This window comes from Gopherus evgoodei, chromosome 10 (genome assembly GCF_007399415.2).
Source record: "Gopherus evgoodei ecotype Sinaloan lineage chromosome 10, rGopEvg1_v1.p, whole genome shotgun sequence".
Taxonomy (NCBI): domain Eukaryota; kingdom Metazoa; phylum Chordata; order Testudines; family Testudinidae; genus Gopherus; species Gopherus evgoodei.
Window position 1 is genome coordinate 3844741 of NC_044331.1, and position 20458 is coordinate 3865198.

Below are 20458 nucleotides of genomic sequence, written 5' to 3' on the forward strand. Positions count from 1 at the left end.
ACTAGCTTGAAATAAACAAAGCAATGTTTGTGCTTTAGCAATTTTCAGAAACTTGAGCTGCTGTGCAGACTGATCTTTATTTGGTATATATTTCCATGTAATTATCAGCTGGGAAGCTGAAGTAGCCGTTACTGCTTTTACCCCCTTCTCAAGCTATGTACTACACTTATGGCATGTACAGTACATACACTGCACATCACCCAGCACAGGTAAAAATTGTGTAGACAGCGAGGTACGACTCAAGTAAGTAAAGACATGATAGAACCTTAGGGTAAGTACCCTACATGCCCAAGCAACGTCTCCCACATTTACTCCCACATGGTATTTTTAGCAGTGTTGTGTCGTACAAGAGCCTTGCCCCATTGCCTCCGCCTGGCATTGGCTTTCACTGCCATATTGCAGTGTGGATGCAGCCTGCTTTTCACTGTGACATGTACATACATATCTCCTACACGCTGCTGCCAGTGTACACAAGGCCAAACAGACAGGTGCGTTTCTTTATGCAGAAGAGCTGAAAGAATTTGAAGACCAAATTTTCTAACTTGTGCATACAAAAGCGAGTGGAGGGTGCAGATAATCCCACAAATCTGATGGCAGGCATACAAATTCTGTAAGGCACACATCAGGGCATGTGCATGCACACCTGCAATGTATTCATACACCCCAATCTGAGCACGCACCTTAGGTTAACACACCAGAAAGACACTAAAAATTCATGCACCTTTTGCACATATGGTCCCTACTCTGTCTTATCAGGGGATTTTAAAGAAGAAATGTTAATGTTTACTAGATAAAGCTACTGCCTCACAAACCAACTTTATTACAAAGTAAGTAGTGATCTCTTCCTTGGATCTACATGTTTATTTTACTTTATTTTTTACCTTCTATCTTTAACATTCAAAAACCTGCCAATATCCTTTGACTGCTGTAAAAGCCCAAGGAAAGTTTACACATTACTCCTTTTGGTTTCAATTCCAGATATCCTACTAGTGCCTGTGCTGTCGTAGGTTTAAATCCCAACAATACTGTCCTACTGTCACAAATACTTGAGTTTATTAGGCCCAGATTTTTTTTATATGTGCGAGTATAAAACATTTAACTACTTGAAGTAAAGTAAGTACACATTAGCCATACCACATTCTTTAAAATTGCTTGTGCGCTGCCTATTTTGAGAACATCTCACTACCACATTAAAGTACTGAACATGGTGATGTGGCACTTTCACCATAACTGTAAGAACACATACTCGGACACTGCCCCTGGAATTCAGCCGGGTTCATCTCCACAAGTTAACAGCAGAATAATACACAAAATAAAATGAATTTGTTTTTGTGGAAATTTCCAAACAGAAGTTGCCCCTTCTGAATACACCCTGCTGTAGTCCTACTCAGTTAAAGCAACTTTGATTGGTTTATTCAAGACTGCTCATGGACACAACTACAACATAAGGGGAGGAAGGGCGAAGAAAAGCCTACTTGGGATGTCCCAACAAAATCCTAACTTACAGGGTGAAGGAGACCCGTGAGATTTCATGAAGGATAAGAAAGGAAGATAGTAGCAGTTACCACTGGTTTGTGGGCGGAAGTCTCAGCTCAAAAATGGTAGCTTGGAGTCAAGTGAGTTTGAACCTCAGTATCTGTCTGTCTCAGATGAAGAACCAGGCCACATGGGAACCAAATACTGGATTTCCTGATCTGTTTTCATCCTGCCCAGCTGAGCGATAGTGGACTTCACATAATCAAGAGTTGGCAACTGGGCTGCACAAAGGGCCCAGTATCATGCCATTCACAAGAGTGGTGAGGCGCATTTCCCCATTTAAGTGGGCAAGACTTTCCTGAAAACTTAAGTTTCACAGGTTGCCAGTTAAAGTGAGACTTGGGAGCTGTAACAAAGTAGGTGTTTTCTCGTTATGTTGTATGCGAGCCTTTGTGAGTCTTACTGTTTTGCATGAACACTGTGCGTGCCTCAGTTTCCCTGTGTATTGCACCAATGCCTAGGTGGTGGGAATAAGGGTGTGAGACTTCTGCTGAGACTCTTGCAGCCAGATGCAGAGGCTCCAGCTGCCTGCATGTAAGTGATAGCCAATGCCCTTCATAATCTGAGACCCAGGAGAGGGATGCAACCACGTGACACTTCACGCGGGAAGCAAGACAAAGACCAGGAGAAGGAGTAACAGGCGTTTCAGGGGTCAGGCTGCTGGAAGCTGGACAGTCTCCAGTTTGGGACTCAGAGAGGGGAATCTAGGGCATCAGCCCAAGGTCCCCCTCAAAACTGACTTTGCTGAAAGTCACTGGATTTCTGTGCTAACAAGCTCTGTTCTATGCTGTACTGTTTTACAACATTGGCTGAGAGTCACGGCTGACTGTGGAGTTGGGGAGCAGGACACTCTGGCTTCTCCAGAAGTCCCATCCAGGTGGACCCACCAAGGAGAAGTGTAGGGTGTGAAAAGCAGTGCTGAATGCTCTGAGGTCAGACTAGGAAGGCCATAGCCGAAGAGGCTTTTTTCCCTGGATAGTGTGCCCAGAGTCCTGTCTGGCTTCATACAGAGCAGTTCCAGAGCATCGGACTTGTGACTCCATCACAGGAACTAAAGGGGCAAAAATAGAAAGAAACCCACAATTCTAAAGACTATTGGATGTTGTCTAATGGCTACCCATTTGCAATACAATGAGTGTCCAACACATTTCAGGCCCCTAGTTTGATTGTGTGTGATACATACAAGTTCCGATATGTACTATTGGGGGAGGGGGCGGCGAGACTGGGTAAAACTGCTTAGATTGTGGCCTGGTTAACACAGACTGCTACAACAGAGATGTATCAGGCATCATTAAGCAGAACAGCCCAGAATGTTTACGGAAGTGCTCTTAGCTAGTTCTGAAAGTTCTCATAGAGGTTATCAAAGGGAGAGAGGGCTCATTGTTTATACATATTGAGGAACATGAGTTGCCCTCAAGCACATTTGGGTAGTTGGTGATAAGGATATTCCACTAGGAGTGGACTGGGGCCTCAGAAAACAATAAAAAAGGACCAATCCACAGAACCTGAGATGTGATCTGGTCCAACTAAGAACCTCTGCTCCAGCCTGCCGGAAGTGACACAGTTATGAGAGTTCACACTACAGTCGGCTTTCCCAAGCTGTGTGCTACGCTGTAGGTATTACTGGCATACTCTCATTTCTAGCCAAGTTAGCAATATAAAGAGAATCAAGCTGTCAGAATCAGGCTCCAATATCACTCAGAAAAAAATAAAGCTACTTTAAAGCATTTGCTTGTACACACACAAATTACGTTTTAAGACCGACATCTCTATGCTGCGTGCACTGATCTATCAGAGCACACCACATAGTCGTGCTTTAAAATTCTGACATAGAACCAGACGGAATGACATGGGTCCACCATGTCATGGAAGTGGAGCCCCTCCACTCCATCATGTATATTTGTAAACTGTTTTTTAAATGTTGTACAAGACAAGGACAGACTTTCTTCCCTGCAAAGGACAGCATCCCCTTTTTAACTCTTTTGACTGATCCTTCTGGGCAGCAGGTCAGTTATTCAAATAATTTTAAAACCACTTTAATGCCAGATAATAAGAAATTAGATTGCTAATTAATGTCCAGTCTCCTTAGAGTGGAATGAATAGGAAACTGGTTGTTTCAGGGAGCCCTAACTATCCTGTTTGGAATCTTAGTGATTTTTCTATGCTTTCAGTTAATCTCCTGTTGTATCCAGAATTGTGTCACTCAGGTGACTGCCCCAAAACAGAGTGCTAATATGATGATTTTGAATATCACTGATGAACAAAGAGATAAGGAATGGTTAATTTGTGGAACCCAGTAATTGTTGGTCATGGCGTGCGCGTGACCAAAAGGAGGGATTGTGAAAGTAGAATGAATTATATTGTGAAAATAGAAAGGATTAAAGAAATGCTGTCTGTGCCTTTAAGCAAAATTGTTGGAATGCTGCAATCCAGGTGTCAGGAATACAGATATTAACATAGAACAATTGCACCGTTTAAGGGCAATTGGTGAAGTATTAGATTTAGATCGATAAGAGTTAGTAAGGAAGTAGGATATGCATGCTGTGCCCCAGGTGAATTTTACTGTTTTGCTTTCTTTGTCCCTTTGTCTAATTCCCGCTCTTTTATCTGTATAAATAAGACTGGGTCTTGCATGGTGCTCACATTATCTGGATGTTATTAGCAGAGCGCTGTGCTAATAAAACAGAGTGGTCTGAAAAACTGAGTCATGAGTTTAACTTTGACAGACAGCATCCCCTTTTTAACCCTTTTGACTGATCCTTCTGGGCAGCAGGTCAGTTATTCAAATAATTTTAAAACCACTTTAATGCCAGATAATAAGAAATTAGATTGCTAATTAATGTCCAGTCTCCTTAGAGTGGAATGAACCCAAAACCTCCAATCAGGGTTAGAGAACCATTCTGCTGGGCACTGTACTAAAAGCATAGTGGTCCCTTGTCCCAAAGAGCTTAACTGTAATCTCCCAGTTCTGATCTGCCCACTCGTCTTAAAGATAGGATAACACCAAGTGCAAAGGTATATTGGTATGTTTTAGTCATAAAATATACTTTTCACTTCAAGTCAGCAAGCCATTCTTCACTGTTGCTGTACAACTGACAGAGAATTTCTCAATAAACCTAGATCTTTTCCCTTTATCATATTAACTGATTCAGTGTCATTTAAAGTATATTAAATACTGCAATATAGCAGACTCAAAAAACTGAATAATTCATGAAGAGAAAAAGAGGTCTCTACACAAAACAGACATTTACAAACACCAGTCGCTTCCCCATCCCCTCTAAGTTTTATTTTTTTTTTACAGAACTTGAGGGAATTAGCAACACTGACATAGTTATAGCAACAGCAAAATAATCATTAGGAGCTCCTTCATATTACTGTTCTACACCATCCATCACTTCAGAAACATGCTTAAGACAGGAGTCTGAATTTCTCCAGGATTCAATCTAAAATGCTTCTAAATATGGATAAATGCCTAGACTACATTAACACATTAAAGCTTTGTAGATTGCCATCAGTACTTCCACAGCTTCATTTCTTCTACCCCTCACAATTCAGATCTGCAAGCACTTTCATCCTAAAAAAAATCATTCCAATTTAAATATAAAACTCATGATGCCTGCATAAGCAGATTGCAAAGCATGTTTAAGAGGATATATATTTAAAACCCAACAGCAAAACTTTATTTACTCCCAAAATAGTCAAATTCTATTGCCTACAAGTTAATTTAAAAAAAAAAGCATATTCTACAATCAGTTAAGTATGGTAAGGTTTGAGGAGAATGATTACTTTGACAAATCAAATTAATTTTTCTCAAAGTCAGAGACTGACTTAGTAGAGAATACACTAAAGTGATGGGATGTTGTCCATTTGAAGTGATTGATACAAAACTCAAACGGATCTGCTGCATTCTTTTACATTTAGTAACTGCACAGAAGGATCAATTCACAATACTCATAACACAAAATGGATGCTTTGTACACACAGCACTAGTGTAAGTCTGGAAGAAATTTGTTTCTCTGGTTATGTAACATGCTGCTACCACCTGAACTGAGGATCCATGTTAGCAGTTCAACTCCTACTTCCTGCTACCATTTACAAATTTAAAAAATAAGACATTTTAAACCCCCTCTCATCTGATAGTCCTACATCTCATAACAAACATGGGAAACTATGGTCAGGTTAGTTTGAGATTCACAAGAAGTACCTTACATAAGCTGAATAAACTCATCACACGAAGTTAAATTTTTAAAGAAAAACACACTAACAAATAATCTGCTATTTTCTTAGACATAAAAACGGTTCTGTATATTAGTTTTTAGACACAGAATTAAAGTATTCCTTTAATATAAAAAACACTGAAATGTTTTTGGTACAGCAGTTCAATCTCTGCTTTCACCTGTAAGCCAGAGCATGTCAGAGGAACACCAGAAGTTCAAGACACGTTTTGCTGGTCTCTAATTTTGGTTTTCCTCCTTTGTAATTTGGTTTTCTAAAATTATGTGTGGCTAACTATACCACACACAAGTAAGGAAACAGCTTAAATACAACTCGACCAAAAGAACACCAGGAGGCTTCTTTTTTTTTTAATAGATATATATATATATATAGATATAGAGAGCATTTTTTCAAAACTAAGTTGTTAGTACAAATATGCAATGTTCCATTCTCATTCTTAAGAAAAAAGGCAGTATATCACTACTCATTTTTATCTAACATGACAATAGTAATTTACATACATTTATATAAAAAAAGGCTGTTTAGCAAAAAAAATTTAAATGGTTAGAGATAAATATGCACTTAGCACTTGAGTAATTTTATGTTGCCATGATACCCATAACAGCTGCTTACCTGATCTCTGCTTTCATTGGCTTATTGTATAGAACTACAACATCTCTAAGGTAAAAAATTTTAAACACTTCCTCTGCCCTGTAACCTCCTTGTAGTTACTGAGTTTGCTTACAAAACAAATTAAAAAAATTTCATGAAGCCTAATTTGCATGACAGATCTATTATAAAATAAAAACAACCAACCAGCTCCTCCTCTGAGTAAATGCACTATAATCACACTGTTTTATCCCTCATGATAAATAGCCTGCTTTAATCCCTCTGGCCAAACAGAATTCAGTTATCAACACAACACCTTCTGTAAATAGAGACCCATATGCCCTTTGCAGCTGAAAGTTATTAAATTGAATGAACATTAACCATTTAAATGCCAAGGGTGCAATGTATATTTTGAATGCATTACACTACAGAATCTCAGATTAGACAGAAAAGTTAAAGAAAAAGAACACACAGTAACCAGAAAGATGAAAGGAGAAGGTACACTTTTCTTAAAATATTCTTACCTTAATCAAACGAAGGTCTCTAAACTCTAGTGCATCTCAGATTTCAAATGTCTAAAATACATTCGTTTCAAATAATCACCTACAATTTTCTTTCCAATCTCCTAGGAAAAAAAGAAAAAAAATAATGTATTTAAGCACCTGCTGTTTTGCCGTTTGTACTTAAATTTTCTGTCTGTAGAAAATCTTACTCAGCTCTGTCTGCTTTTAAGACAGCACTGCTGACGAATTTCAAGGCTCAGTTCTCAACATGCAGAATCACTGAAGGATCAAGAGCATAAATGTCACTTCCTCTAGACAGCGCATAAGCTCCAAAGGAGGCTAATCTGCTATTCCCACCACAATCCTACCTAATTGAAGAGTAAATCCTGACATCTGCCTCGTGTTGTCATAAAATGCATGGCTTTCATTAAACATTTCTGAAGAATTCAGATTTAAATCCCACATTTAAAGAATTCCATTTTTAAATAAGCCATCATGGTGTTCCACCTGAGAAACTGCATAAAAGGAATAGATAAAAAATGAAAAAGCTAACAAAAACTGAAGCCCAGTTTGCAACCTTGACCAAATAATGCTGTCTGCACTTGGACTGCAGAGGTAATCAAACCTCTGAAATTACAAAGTAAGTTTTAGAAAAAAAATCCTAAATTAAACATTCTTATGAAGTGCTTTGTTTACAGTATCTGTGCTGATCCCACAATATTTGTGATGATTTTCCATCTACTTTGTTAGTTTTGCATATTTCTTACACAGTCTAACTGAGAACAGGAATAAGAAAAAGTATTTCACAATGCAGTGGTCCCACTTTCCTGAAAACCGAAGATAAATTGCTATGTGCATAAAGTTACAAATATATGCTATACTTGAATCAAATAGGTGTAAAAACATTTTTCCACAACTAAAATGTTTAAAATGATTTAATTTAATTTTTTTATTCACTTTAAACCCCGTGTAGTTAATTTTTCCAAAAAGTAGCATTTTCATCATCCGGTCCCCAAACACACCCTGGCTCTCATCTCTTTCTCTTGCATTCCTGACTTAAAATTAACAAAGACTCCTCTGTTGAACTGCTTTGCCTTCAAGTCTCTTGGCTTTAAAAGGATTATCCTTCACTAAAACTTGTCTCCTTAAACAGAGGTGTGTTTATCTGCTCCAGGAACAGACTTAAGACACAGTCTACTTTACACCTGAAACTAGAATTTTCATTTTCTAAAGCACTTGAATGTACTCACTGTTCTAGTCCAACAAGGTAAATTTACTTTTAATACCCGTTACAAATTATGCCCAATTCAACTCAAGTCTGCATGACATTTCTTCATACAATCCTCTCACTGGAGGCCCAATTTAATAAACAAAGACAGCTTTAATAATTCAAATCTTACTTTCAAAGATGCGATGTGCCTGTCAGAAGCTTTCCGCAATATAGTCTGTAAATTTCTTCAGTCTCTCCAAGGCTTTGCATATATTTAAGCCTGTGTCATGCCTTTTGAATGCTGATAACTACAGTGTTCTTTTCTCTCCTTTAAAGGATTAAACATAACCACACAGGCATTTTTATTACTGCATCATGCACCATTAAATTGTCAGTTTTTCTTCTAGGAGTCTTTTTTTTTCTTTTTCTTTTTTTTTTAAATGTAGCCTTCAAAACAATCTTTACAACAAAATGCTCATTTTCCAGCATTTCTTATTTATAAATTGAAGCAACAAAACCAAAAACCAGCTTACAAAGCACTTCATGTTTTCTTACAACCATCAAAAATTAAAGGCTAGGAAGAACAGTTTAAAAAAAATAATCAAACTCTAGTTACTTATATAGTGGAATGTGGACTTTTAAAGATTATAGCACACTAGGGTAACATCTCCTCACAAGCCCCACAGTCTAAAAAGCATCTGTATTTAGTTTTTAATAACAGCCTTGCTTTACTTTCCAGGAATAATTTTTACTGCCTTCCACTGCCACCTTCAAGTTTCAATGGCCAAAGTTCCCAGGTTCAGCAAAGGCTTTGAGTGACCATTCAGGAGACTGACTACTAAAACTAGAAATCAGTTTTATAGCAGAAATGGTCTGTCTTTAATGTTTGTCTAAAAGTTATGTGAAACTGGAGATACTTTATAGCAATAGCTTAAACCAGGCAGTCGTCTGCTAGATTGGGATTCAGGAGACCTAGGTTCAATTCTCAGCTCTACCACTGCTTTGCTGGGTGACTTCGAAAGAGTCACATACACACCCCTGTGCCTCAGTTTCCTCATCAGTAAAATGGGGAAAAATGAACCTGATCTCCTTTGTAAAGCATTTTGAGACCTGTGCACTGTATTAGGTCTCACAACCAAATAATATAAAATTGTTTCAGAACACTAACTTACATCTCCCCGGAGACACATAAAACACTCAAATCCAACAAGCAAGCATCCAAACTAAAACACAGTATTGTGGAGCATTATGCTTACATGGATCTTTAGGATCTTGAAGAACTTAGCGAATATGGAGAACGGGTTCTTTGGGAACACACTCAGAAGGTATAAAACCCAGTATCAAGAGGCTGAACTGGGGACCACCACATCTCATGCTGTGAATGGAAACAAAAGCAACTGATCACTGTTCATTGTGAACGAGACTAACAACTAATCAGCTATTTTAACAGCCGCACTATCACAATTCCATTAATCTAATTCTGTCACTGTCTTCAGATGGGCAGTCTGAAATGCATAAGTGGGCTACTCACTACCTTCTTCACATTCCTGACAACTGGTTGCTACTGCAATTTGCACGCTTTCCACACTGATAATTCCACTGGCAAAAAACACAAGCCAAGAGAGAACTGCCAATGATGCCACACCAATTCCCTATCAGAATGGAGGAATTACTATTAGTACTGTTCAGCTTCAAGATGGCAAGAGCAACCACTTTAATAAGTGCGTTTTATACAGTAGTTCCTTATAGCAACAGTCAGTGGGCGTGTCTTCCCTTACCAGGAGGTCGACAAGTGGCAATCGATGCATAGGCAATCGATTTAGCGGGTCTAGTGAAGACCCGCTGAATCGACCGCAGATTGCTCTTCTGTCAACTGCTGTACTCCACCGGATAGAGAAGAGTAGTGGGAGTCGACAGGAGAGCATCTCCAGGCAATAACTGCCAGTGTGGACTCCGTAGTAAGTAGATCTAAGCTACGTCAATTTGAGTTACACTATTCATGTAACACAAATTGTGTAGATTAGACTGAACTTCCCCTATAGTGCAGACAAAGCCAGTGAATCCAAGATATCCCTGTAACCTTCTGCAGGGACAGCAAACTAGAGGAAATATTTGTCCAGCAGTAGAAAGTTGCCACCAAGGCCACTTCTTGCTGACTCAACTGAAAAAACAACCCTTTTGCCTGTCAAGATATGCCCCACTGAAGCCTAACATTTGGGGTACCAGACCTTCCTCTAGTGATACCAATAGGTCAGGCACTTAAACATGATGATTTTAGATCTTCTCTTTATTCTTAACATAAACACTCATGGAAGTATATGGAATTTTACAAGAACTCAGTTAAAATGGCAGTAAGTCCCTGCATTACAGACTTTGCGCTTCAGAAGTGTACAAATGAGGACTGAACTAACAAGGAGCATTCAGTGGAGTTGTGTGGGGACGCTATTTCCCTCTTCAAGGGGATAAAATAATACTTCAATCAGTGAACAAAAATGAGGGAGAGGGGCAAGGACTGGATTTCAGATTCCGGAACTAAAGTTTCACCCATGAGAGGTACCATGCTCTTTCTTGAACAGGACCATGCTCTGGCATGATTTCAAAGGTACCATTTATTTCTTTTCAAGAAACTTCATGACATGGTTCTGCCCTCAGTCAGCAGTGTGTGGCATTAAAGCACTAATCGAAGGACTTAGCAAGTTACATAACAGTCACATGCTATCTACAAAATAAGAAGAAAAAAAGAATGCTTTGTTTAAGTTTTAGAGCAAATAGGACACAAAGGATGGCTCACATGGGGGTAACTTCACCCACTGCTTTTATATCAGTGAGATGATGGATGAACTCTACCCTCTTCTCTGCATGATAGAAGAGGACAATCTGCATGGTGGGGCTGGACGGTGGGAATCCACCATAACAGTGGATCTGACCCAGCATCCTAAGGCAATGAGGCTGTCTAGAAGGCAGCCCCCTGTTGCTAAGAAATAAGAGTGATGGAAGATTAAGGATGAATAATTCTCTGTGGAGTCTGCACTTCATGGCTCCTGCAGGCTGAACTCTCATCTTGTAAGTGCTGGAAATGCCCTTGCTACTTCATTAGTAGCAGGAAGATGATACTGGAAGTTAGGCAAGAGGTAGAAATAGCTATGCCAATGGCTCTGACCTGGAGCTAGATAGAGGTATTACGAATAACTTAAGAGGAGAGATTGGGCCTTTATGCAACAAAAAATCAAATTCAGACAATTCCACAAGGGCTCTGGTAACAAAGCTGGCAGACAAACGGACAACAGTTACAAAAAGAATTTATAGGCACTTCAAAAATCCAGTCATTTGGTATCTGAGAATGGTTTTTATCTATTTCTGAATGTGGGGAAGTAAGGGGATTTTCTGGCCCACACAATTCCTGAATCCATTTTAGGTGCAGCAGCCCAACATATCTGCCTTCTCAGTAAGAAGACTGTTAAGTTTAACAAGTAGGTTGGGAGGACAAATGTAAAGATAGCTGTAGTATTTTTATTCTTAATCCATTTGTAAAGCATCTCAATACCTACATGTGAACAAGCTCTTACTGTCAAGAATTAAAAAAAAAAAAGATTCTTCTGCTATCTAGTGTGAAGTGTGCGTGTGCGTGTGTCCGTCCTTGCCCCTTTCCCTTACCCCTTCATTTTTCTAATTTAGACTGTGAACTCTTCAGGCCATGAACCATGGCTAATCAACAATATGCAGAGGTATGGCACGAGATAAAATGTTTTATAACTGGGACTGACCTGGCTACTCAGAAATAACTGACATAACTGCATATACAAGTTCTTCTAACGTCCTTGATCAGATAATCCTGTTCACTGACGGCCTTGTGTGTCACTGACAGCTGTGAGAGGGAGAAAAGTGCGTCTAATGATAGTATTACTTCATTCAACAAAACTGTAGTTGAAATGATACTATAGCCAACTGAACTCGTGTCAAGATGGACAAGAGCTCCACTCGTATTCAAAGACAAATTTAGACAAGATATGGGAGCTAAAATTGGAGACAGCCTTCTGCATTTCTCATTTCAAAGCATTCTACAGAAAAATGCAATGCAACTTCGGTATTTGTTTACAGTTCTGAAGCTAGCTTATACAGTTATTGCACTATAGTATTATGACACTAAGGGGCATGTATTAGTAAGCCATTACTACATGCCTTCCGTGGTTAGAGGACTTGCAGCCTTAAATTTCAGTATTTCCAAAGCAGTATTAACAGATTACCAAGTTATACTCTATTTCTACTGAATCTTATATAGTTATTGCAACAGAACATTATGCTAGTTTCCGAATTATAACTGAATATCCAAATATGAAAGTTTTAGACAGTCAGCCTCAATGTCTTTGTACTGAAGTCTGTGTTAAACACGAAAAAACCAGAATTTTAGCACAGAATAAGCCTTGCTAGAATACTATGGAAACAGAATATTGGATATGATTTTTCACCCTCAACACTGCCAGCATTTATGCTCACTGCAACTAAACACCCAATTCTGGCACATCCCAAATTCCAGACAGTCTGCCCCATGACATGCAGCTTTACCCAGAGTAAGACTGTATCTCATCCAATCACCTCCACATTCTTACAGAAAGAAGTTGAAGATGCTTACTCAAGAGACAATTTTTTCCTCGTACAGACTTATACCAGGATAAAAACACGATTTTGGACACTAGGCAGAGTTTAGTAAGGGAAAGACAAGCTGTCTGATTACTCATGAAGCTTCTCTTTTTAATAATAACTAAACACTGAAAAACAACATACGGATTCACAGATTCCAAGGTCAGAAGGGACCACTGTGATCGTCTACACTGACCTCCTACATAACACAGATCACAGAACTTCCCCAAAATAATTCCTAGAGCAGATCTTTTAGAAAAACATCAAGTCTTGATTTAAAAAGTGGTCAGTGATGGAGAATCCATCATGATCCTTGGTAAATTGATCCAATGGTGAATTACTCACTTAAAAATGAACGCCTCATGTTCAGTCTGAATTCGTTTAGCTTCAACTTCCAGCCACTGGATCATGTTCTACCTCTCTCCCCTAGACTGAAGAACTACGTAAGAGTCAGAGCAATTCAATGTGGCCAGTAAGGTGTCAGCAATTTGCCCAGCTCTAATACCTTATGTCAAAGGGTTAACTAAGTCAATGAAGAATTTTTATGCTGCTCCCTAGAACTGACAACCTACAGACATCTGATTTATATATAAAACAAAAAAATCTGGAATAGTCCTTCATAGGCTCAAGAGAAAAAAAGGGCAGAAAGGTTCAGTTTAAAGGGACACCACCACATACTTTAACCAAAAAAAAAAACACAAACCACCCACACACCTGCAATTGTTTGCTGCACCCTCATTCAAGTCTGCAAACCAAGCTTTTCCTTGGCTGTATTCATCCTCATACTTGAAACTTTATCACCCGTTTCTAAATGGAGCAAAAGTTAATGGGGCTTCCTGTTGCGCCTTCTTGTTGATTTTAGCAATATTCCAATAGCATCTGACTGATAGCACTGGGCCTTGCCTAGAATTAGGAAAATCAGTATTCCTTTTTTTCCTCCCAACATCTCTATAGTGCTAGCATAAGCAAGGTTCAGCATTCATTGCTCCATCATATGGATTTTATGGTCTATCCATTTTCAGTGCTAAGGAATGCCCGCTTCTAGTGTCGTATCGAAATAGTGACTATCTTTTCAGTTATATAACAATCAAAACCAACACTTACATTTATTCCTCCCAAATTTCTCCCTGTTATCCCCCAATTTCTGTATTATTCTCTCCTCCTCCAGCTCCATTTTTGCCCAACCACTGAAACAGAGCACACAGATTACTTCTCAATAACTTCAAAACTCTACTGGTTCCCAGATTAACAAGATGGTATTTTGGTCCCCTGCGTTATCAGTGTGAAGGCAGCAATGTTGTAATGAAAAACATTTCATCCAAAAGGCTATCCAAATAGCACAAAAGACTTAAACGTTAAAGAGTACTTATCAGGTAATGAATAGTGGGGCAGATGAAGCTGGAAGGCTGATGCCTTTAGAGTTACAATGAGAACACATGGAATTTTATATTGACATTTGTCATTTATTAAAAGCACTTTTCAGTTTAAATATGATATTTAAAGTAGGGATGACACCCAATTCACTGCTCAGTATCAAGATTACATTAATATTAATGAAAAATATCAAAGAAGAAAGGGATTTCTTAATCGTCTGAAGCCACATGTAGCAAAGCTGAAGTAATGGCATCGCATCCAAAAATAAATTAAGCATCTGTTTTAGCCGACTTAGTTTCCATTCTGACTTTGTCAGTCAGTCATTTTAAATGCTCAGTGATTTGAGCTGAGTCGCACTCTTCCCTTCTGGAGGGAGGCGCACAGAACCCAGCTGCAAAGATGCTTTGTGTACTGCAGATCCCACTACTGCTTCTGTAGAGGCCTGAACTAGCAGGTAATGTCTAACGAACATGTGAATGGAGTTCCAGGAGCCAGTCCTGTATAACGACTTCCTGCAGAGATGCTGTAGAGGTGGCCTGTACTCTCATGGAGTGAACTGTGCCACTGTCAGGGTGAGGGATGTTTGCTAATCTGTAGCACTCAACAACGCACCCAGAAGCTCACTTAGATGCTCTGAAAGGCTACAGCTTCACCTCACAATCTTTCTGCTATCGCAACGCTGGTTCTTTACAGGTAGAATGCCAGGGCATATCAGATGATGATGATGATGATGATGGAGTGAAGTCTCTCCTCTTCAGCAAAAGTGCGTGGTTTTGGAAAAAAGACAGGTAAGTAGATACTTTGGTTGATGTTGAATTCAGAAGAAACCTTGGGGGGGAATTTAAGATGAAGGCAAAGGAATTCCTTTTCCTTGTTAAAAACCATAAGGAGGGTCTGCCATAATGGCTCCCAACTCGCTGACCATCTCGGCCAAAATAGCAATCACTTTTTACAAAAAAAAGAAAGAGGAATTTTCAGGTGGGAGCATGGCACGAATCTTGTTAACACAAGATCATCATCTGAACCCTTGGTGTCAAGACTGAGGGACCACTGAGGTGTAGATCTGATCACTGGCTGGAAGGTCCTGATCAGGCCCCCCAGGAATAATACTGTAACTGAGTTGGTGAAAACAGAATGTTCATCTACTGGTGGGAGGAAGGCACTAATCACTGTAAGGGGATCTCATAATGAGCTAGTAGAAAGTCCTGAGTTTTGTTTTGTTTTGTTTTATTTATTTTTAGAGATAAGAGATAATCTAAAATGACTGGAGTATCTGCAGTTACTGGAGAATGTTGACAGTGCTGCATCCCAGGCAGAGAAATGTTTCTGTTTAGCTAGATAGCAGGTCCTAGGTGAATCTTTCCAACTTTGAGAAAGGATAGCCTTTAACAGGTGCTGAGCAGGAGCATTCTATTTCAGACACCCATCTCAACACCAGACATTGAGGTGAAGTGAACTCAGATTGGGGTGTCTGATTCTGTCCCCCACCCCCTTCTAGAGTTCAGAGATCTGGAAAGGGGTGAATCTTGATTAGAGGCAGGCTGACATTGTCAGGAGCTCTGGGAATCAACACTGCCTGGGCCAACTGGATGAGAGAAGAATGATGTTGTCCCTGTTGTGGTATATCTTTCGTAGCACATGTGAAAGCTGGAGAATGAGAGAAAAGGCATATCTGAGATAGTTTTCCATGACAACAGAAGTGCATCGCCCTGGGAGTTCTGGCCCATGGCTCCTCTGGAGTACTACTATGGAATTTCTGTTTGTTTTAGATGCAAAGAGGTCGCATTGAGGTGTTCCCCACTGTGTGACTATTCCGCTCAGGAGAGAGTGGTGAATCTCCCACTCGTGGTCTGCAGAGAAATGCCTGCTCAGGAGTTCTGAATACCTGGGAGGTACGATGCAGTTTCTGATGCACCAGTTCCAAAGCTTGACTGTTTCTAGGCAAAGGGGAAGAGATTTCGTTCCACCCTGTTTATGTAAAAGACCATAGTGACACTGACGTCACTTGGATATGGAATGACTGTATAAGCGGGAGGAAAGCCCTGCAAGTGAGGTGAAGTCAGCACTGACTGCAAATCCCAATCCATGCTCATGGATTAAACCGATGGATGACTGTCCTTATGCTTCAGTGCTGGAGTCACCAATAGATGCTTCTTCCTACACACTTTACCCTCCAGTCTGGGGGTTTTCAGTGGTGCCAGTCCTTTAGGGTCCATGTGCAAAAGCTCACCCACCTTGACAGGCTTGAGGACGGATTACATCTCCTGCAGACAGTCCTTGACAGGGATCTGTCCTTGCAACGATGAGAGTGCCCTCATTCTCATGGGAAGCCCTGGAGGAAAAGTCCTTGGGTTTAGGTATTGATGACTTCTCTTTTAAGTACATGCTTGGAGGGGTGCGGCATGTCTGTTGAGGCTAATGAACTGAGAGGGCAAGTCTCCCCTGCCTGGATCAGAGCAGCCTCAGAGCCTTCTCCATCAGGTATTTCCTTAGGTGAAGCTCATGAGTTTCACGATTTCTTGGTGGAAATGAATGACAGATATTATGCCTTGCAGAAATATGTCTCTCACCCAAGAAGTAGAGACACCACTGCTGACTGGTGCTGATGGAGAAGAAGAAAGGGCAAGAGATGCAGTTCTTGAACCCCTGGACACTGGGCATAGTCCCAGACCCTGGGGACAGCACAGGTTCTGGAACTAGGGGTGCTACCACACCCCCTGGCTTGAAGTGGACTCCATTATATACATGGCTTACAATTTGGTTCAATGGGTCAATGTAAAAATTGTTTGAGGACCCCTGGAGGAGGGAGTCCCCAGCTGGTGACAACAAGCTACATTAACTATGCTATAAAACTCTGCTATACTAACAGGCTAAGTAGCATAAAAACCATTTGCAAAACTATTTATAGGTTTTATCAAAAAAGCTGGAGAAAACTGAGAACACAGGATTCCAACTCAGATCACGTGGCAGTAAGAAGGAACAGGAGAAACTCAGACTCTAGGATTGGAAGGGACCTCGAGAGGTCATCAAGTCCAGTCCCCAGCCCTCATGGCAGGACCAAATACTGTCTAGACCATCCCTAATAGACATTTATCTAACCTACTCTTAAATATCTCCAGAGATGGAGATTCCACAACTTCCCTAGGCAATCTATTCCAGTGTTTAACTACCCTGACAGTTAGGAACTTTTTCCTAATGTCCAACCTAAATCTCCCTTGCTGCACTTTAAGCCCATTGCTTCTTGTTCTATCATTGGAGGCTAAGGTGAACAAGTTTTCTCCCTCCTCCTGATGACACCCTTTTAGATACCTGAAAACTGCTATCATGTCCCCTCTCAGTCTTCTCTTTTCCAAACTAAACAAACCCAATTCCTTAAGCCTTCCTTCATAGGTCATGTTCTCAAGACCTTTAATCATTCTTGCTGCTCTTCTCTGGACTCTCTCCAATTTCTCCACATCTTTCTTGAAATGTGGTACCCAGAACTGGACACAATACTCCAGTTGAGGCCTAACCAGCGCAGAGTAAAGCGGAAGAATGACTTCTCGTGTCTTGTTTACAACACACCTGTTAATGCATCCCAGAATCACCTTTGCTTTTTTTGTAACAGTATCACACTGTTGACTCATATTAAGCTTGTGGTCCACTATGACCCCTAGATCTCTTTCTGCCATACTCCTTCCTAGACAGTCTCTTCCCATTCTGTATGTGTGAAACTGATTGTTCCTTCCTAAGTGGAGCACTTTGCATTTATCTTTATTGAACTTCATCCTGTTTACCTCAGACCATTTCTCCAATTTGTTCAGATCGTTTTGAATTTTGACCCTGTCCTCCAAAGCAGTTGCAATCCCTCCCAGTTTGGTATCCTCCGCAAACTTAATAAGCGTACTTTCTATGCCAACATCTAAATCATTGATGAAGATATTGAACAGAGCCGGTCCCAAAACAGACCCATGCGGAGCCCCACTTGTTATACCTTTCCAGCAGGATTGGGAGCCATTAATAACTACTCTCTGAGTACGGTTATCCAGCCAGTTATGCACCCACCTTATAGTAGCCCCATCTATATTGTACTTTCCTAGTTTATCTATAAGAATATCATGCGAGACCGTATCAAATGCCTTACTAAAGTCTAGGTATATCACATCCACCGCTTCTCCCTTGCATTGCATCTGGAGCACGAGAAGATCCACTACACATATGCAGTCCAATGGACACTGTTAGAATTTCCAGACTTGGGAGTATGGCACATGCACACCGATGTGTGGAACACAAATAGCGACCAGCACTTGAAGAGGAAATAAGCGTTATGGGACTCTGTGATACCCAAACATATTAGAGATACTGGAAAGTATAACTCAGTCTTCCTTGCTTTTGAGGACTTGAGCTTCATGCAGTGAATTAACATTAATCTTTAAGTGCTTACTCTTAAACTGGAGTGTACTGCATGGCTTTAAACATTAGATTAGAAAGCAGAAATGCCTGTCATATGCCAAGCCTCCTTTCCTTCAAGCTGCATATTCATATCCTATGAGGAACAAGATCACAAGGAAGAATATTCCAGAGACTGTTTCAGTCAGTTTCCATACAAAACCAACCTGAAACTGGTTGACTCTAACCCAAGCGCTCCATGGAACATCATTAGTCAGGCTCCTTCAGCTTTAAAGGTGGAGATAGGGCTTTCTTCCAACAAGGGCAGCACTGTACAGTTTCTGGACTTTGCAATTGGGCTAGTTTTTATTGGCATCTAGTTATCAGGTTCTCTTCGAATTCAGAAGGGCTTTTACGGTGTACAGATCAAAATTTATGAAAGGCAGAATGACCACCCATTTTTCCTCTATGGGCTGTCAGGAGATACTATTTGGAGTGTGTTTTTAATTTGCACGCAAATAAAGATGTTAAAAATATTAGAACTGGAATGCATCATTTTAAAATAAAATTGAGAATACATGATTAAGAGTAGAGAGACAGATCAAACTGCACTCATATATACTTGGATATTCCTTCATGATACATGAAGACAACGTAAAAGCAATGTCAATTGTTTCACTGCAATAGTTTATGTTTTATCTGCTGGCTGCAGTCACTAGAAAGGGAAATGATCACACTTGAGCAGCTTTGACATTCATTCCAGTAGAGGGCACTAGTACATAATGAGAGGACAGAGTAGATTACATAAATTTTGCTCTAACTGAAGTAAAAAATCATCACACCTTGTGTTGGAGAAACACAAAAAATATACTCAAGTGTGTTAAGAGCCAACTTGACTAGTAAATGGTCTAAATGTCAGTTTTAAGAAGCTAAATGCAGGCTACTGAGGAAAAAACTTAAAGGCATTCTTTTAATCTAGCGTTTAGCAATAAGTTAGATCTTTACATGGTCTATACAAAGCAGAAAGAGTTTTGTATATTACAGGGACAACACTGGCATGAAGTGCTGTAGCATGAATGAGTAGTGTAAAAAATGTTTCAATACGTTTAAAACCCTAGTGACATGGAACTCTGGTATCCAACTTTACAGTTCCTCAACCAGGTGTTGCATTTGGACAGGACAGGACTGACATCTAAGAAGTTACTGACCTCAAAGCAGTGTTTCTTAAACTGTTCAAAGCGAAGCCCCTTTTAGGGAAACAAAACCAACTGCACACACATATTGGAAGATGTATCCATTAATAGGTACAGGCCTCCACCATGCTTCCTTTCCTCAAGCATATCCTTCATGCCCACTCAAAATACCCCATGCCCAACCTTCCCCTGCCCCCCAACCACACTCACTTCAGGAAAAGCCTGCACTGAACTTCAAATATGCTCTTACATACCTTGCCCAATCTACTGCTGCACATGAACTTTGACACTTAAAGCATTACTGGCATTCATGATATCACCCACTGAAATGAATAGGGTATTCACACCTTCAGGTGCTCTCCAAAGAGGGCTTCCATCATTCAGGGAGTTGGTGTTCCTACACCAACAGAAGACAGCCTTCTGTCAGTGTAGGCCACATCTACAGGGCTATGCCGGCATAGGTACACCAACACAGCTACACCAGTATAGTCCCTGTAGCGCAGATATGTCCTTATAAATATCAGTTTAAGGCCCATGCTGGAGGCACTCCACCCAACAAGGTTTTGTGAGAGCAGAATTGAAAGCTCAAGCATTCAAGAACAGATTGAAATTTGATGTTTGGTTTAACAGACAATTTTAAATGTCAGATAAGGCTTCTATTAGCGAGTCAAGCATGTGGGAAAACTAGTTAACTGTTGTTTAGTGGACTGCATTCCCACAGAGTCAAATGACCTCACATCTGAGCAAGATGACACTTATTAAATTAGCATTGCAGCACCTAGAAATGTCTTTTGCAGTTTTTTGTGATAAAA

The 20458-nt window shown here is 40.1% G+C and overlaps 1 protein-coding gene across 6 annotated transcripts in view; it reads right to left on the reverse strand.

Annotated features, from left to right (window-relative positions):
- The window catches only part of GLCE (glucuronic acid epimerase), a 101806-nt gene that overhangs the window by 56499 nt on the left and 24849 nt on the right, over positions 1-20458 (reverse strand). For 3 of the 6 annotated variants that reach the window (XM_030578282.1, XM_030578285.1, XM_030578287.1), the window contains exons 2-4: positions 9330-9448; positions 8264-8401; positions 6885-6985 (exon numbers count right to left, since the gene is read on the reverse strand). The exons of 1 other annotated variant lie outside the window; for it this stretch is intronic. The gene's annotated coding sequence lies outside the window, so the exon portion shown is untranslated. The remainder of the gene's footprint in view (positions 1-6884; positions 6986-8263; positions 8402-9329; positions 9449-20458) is intronic. 2 more of the 6 variants (XM_030578284.1, XM_030578283.1) reach the window with 2 other exon arrangements.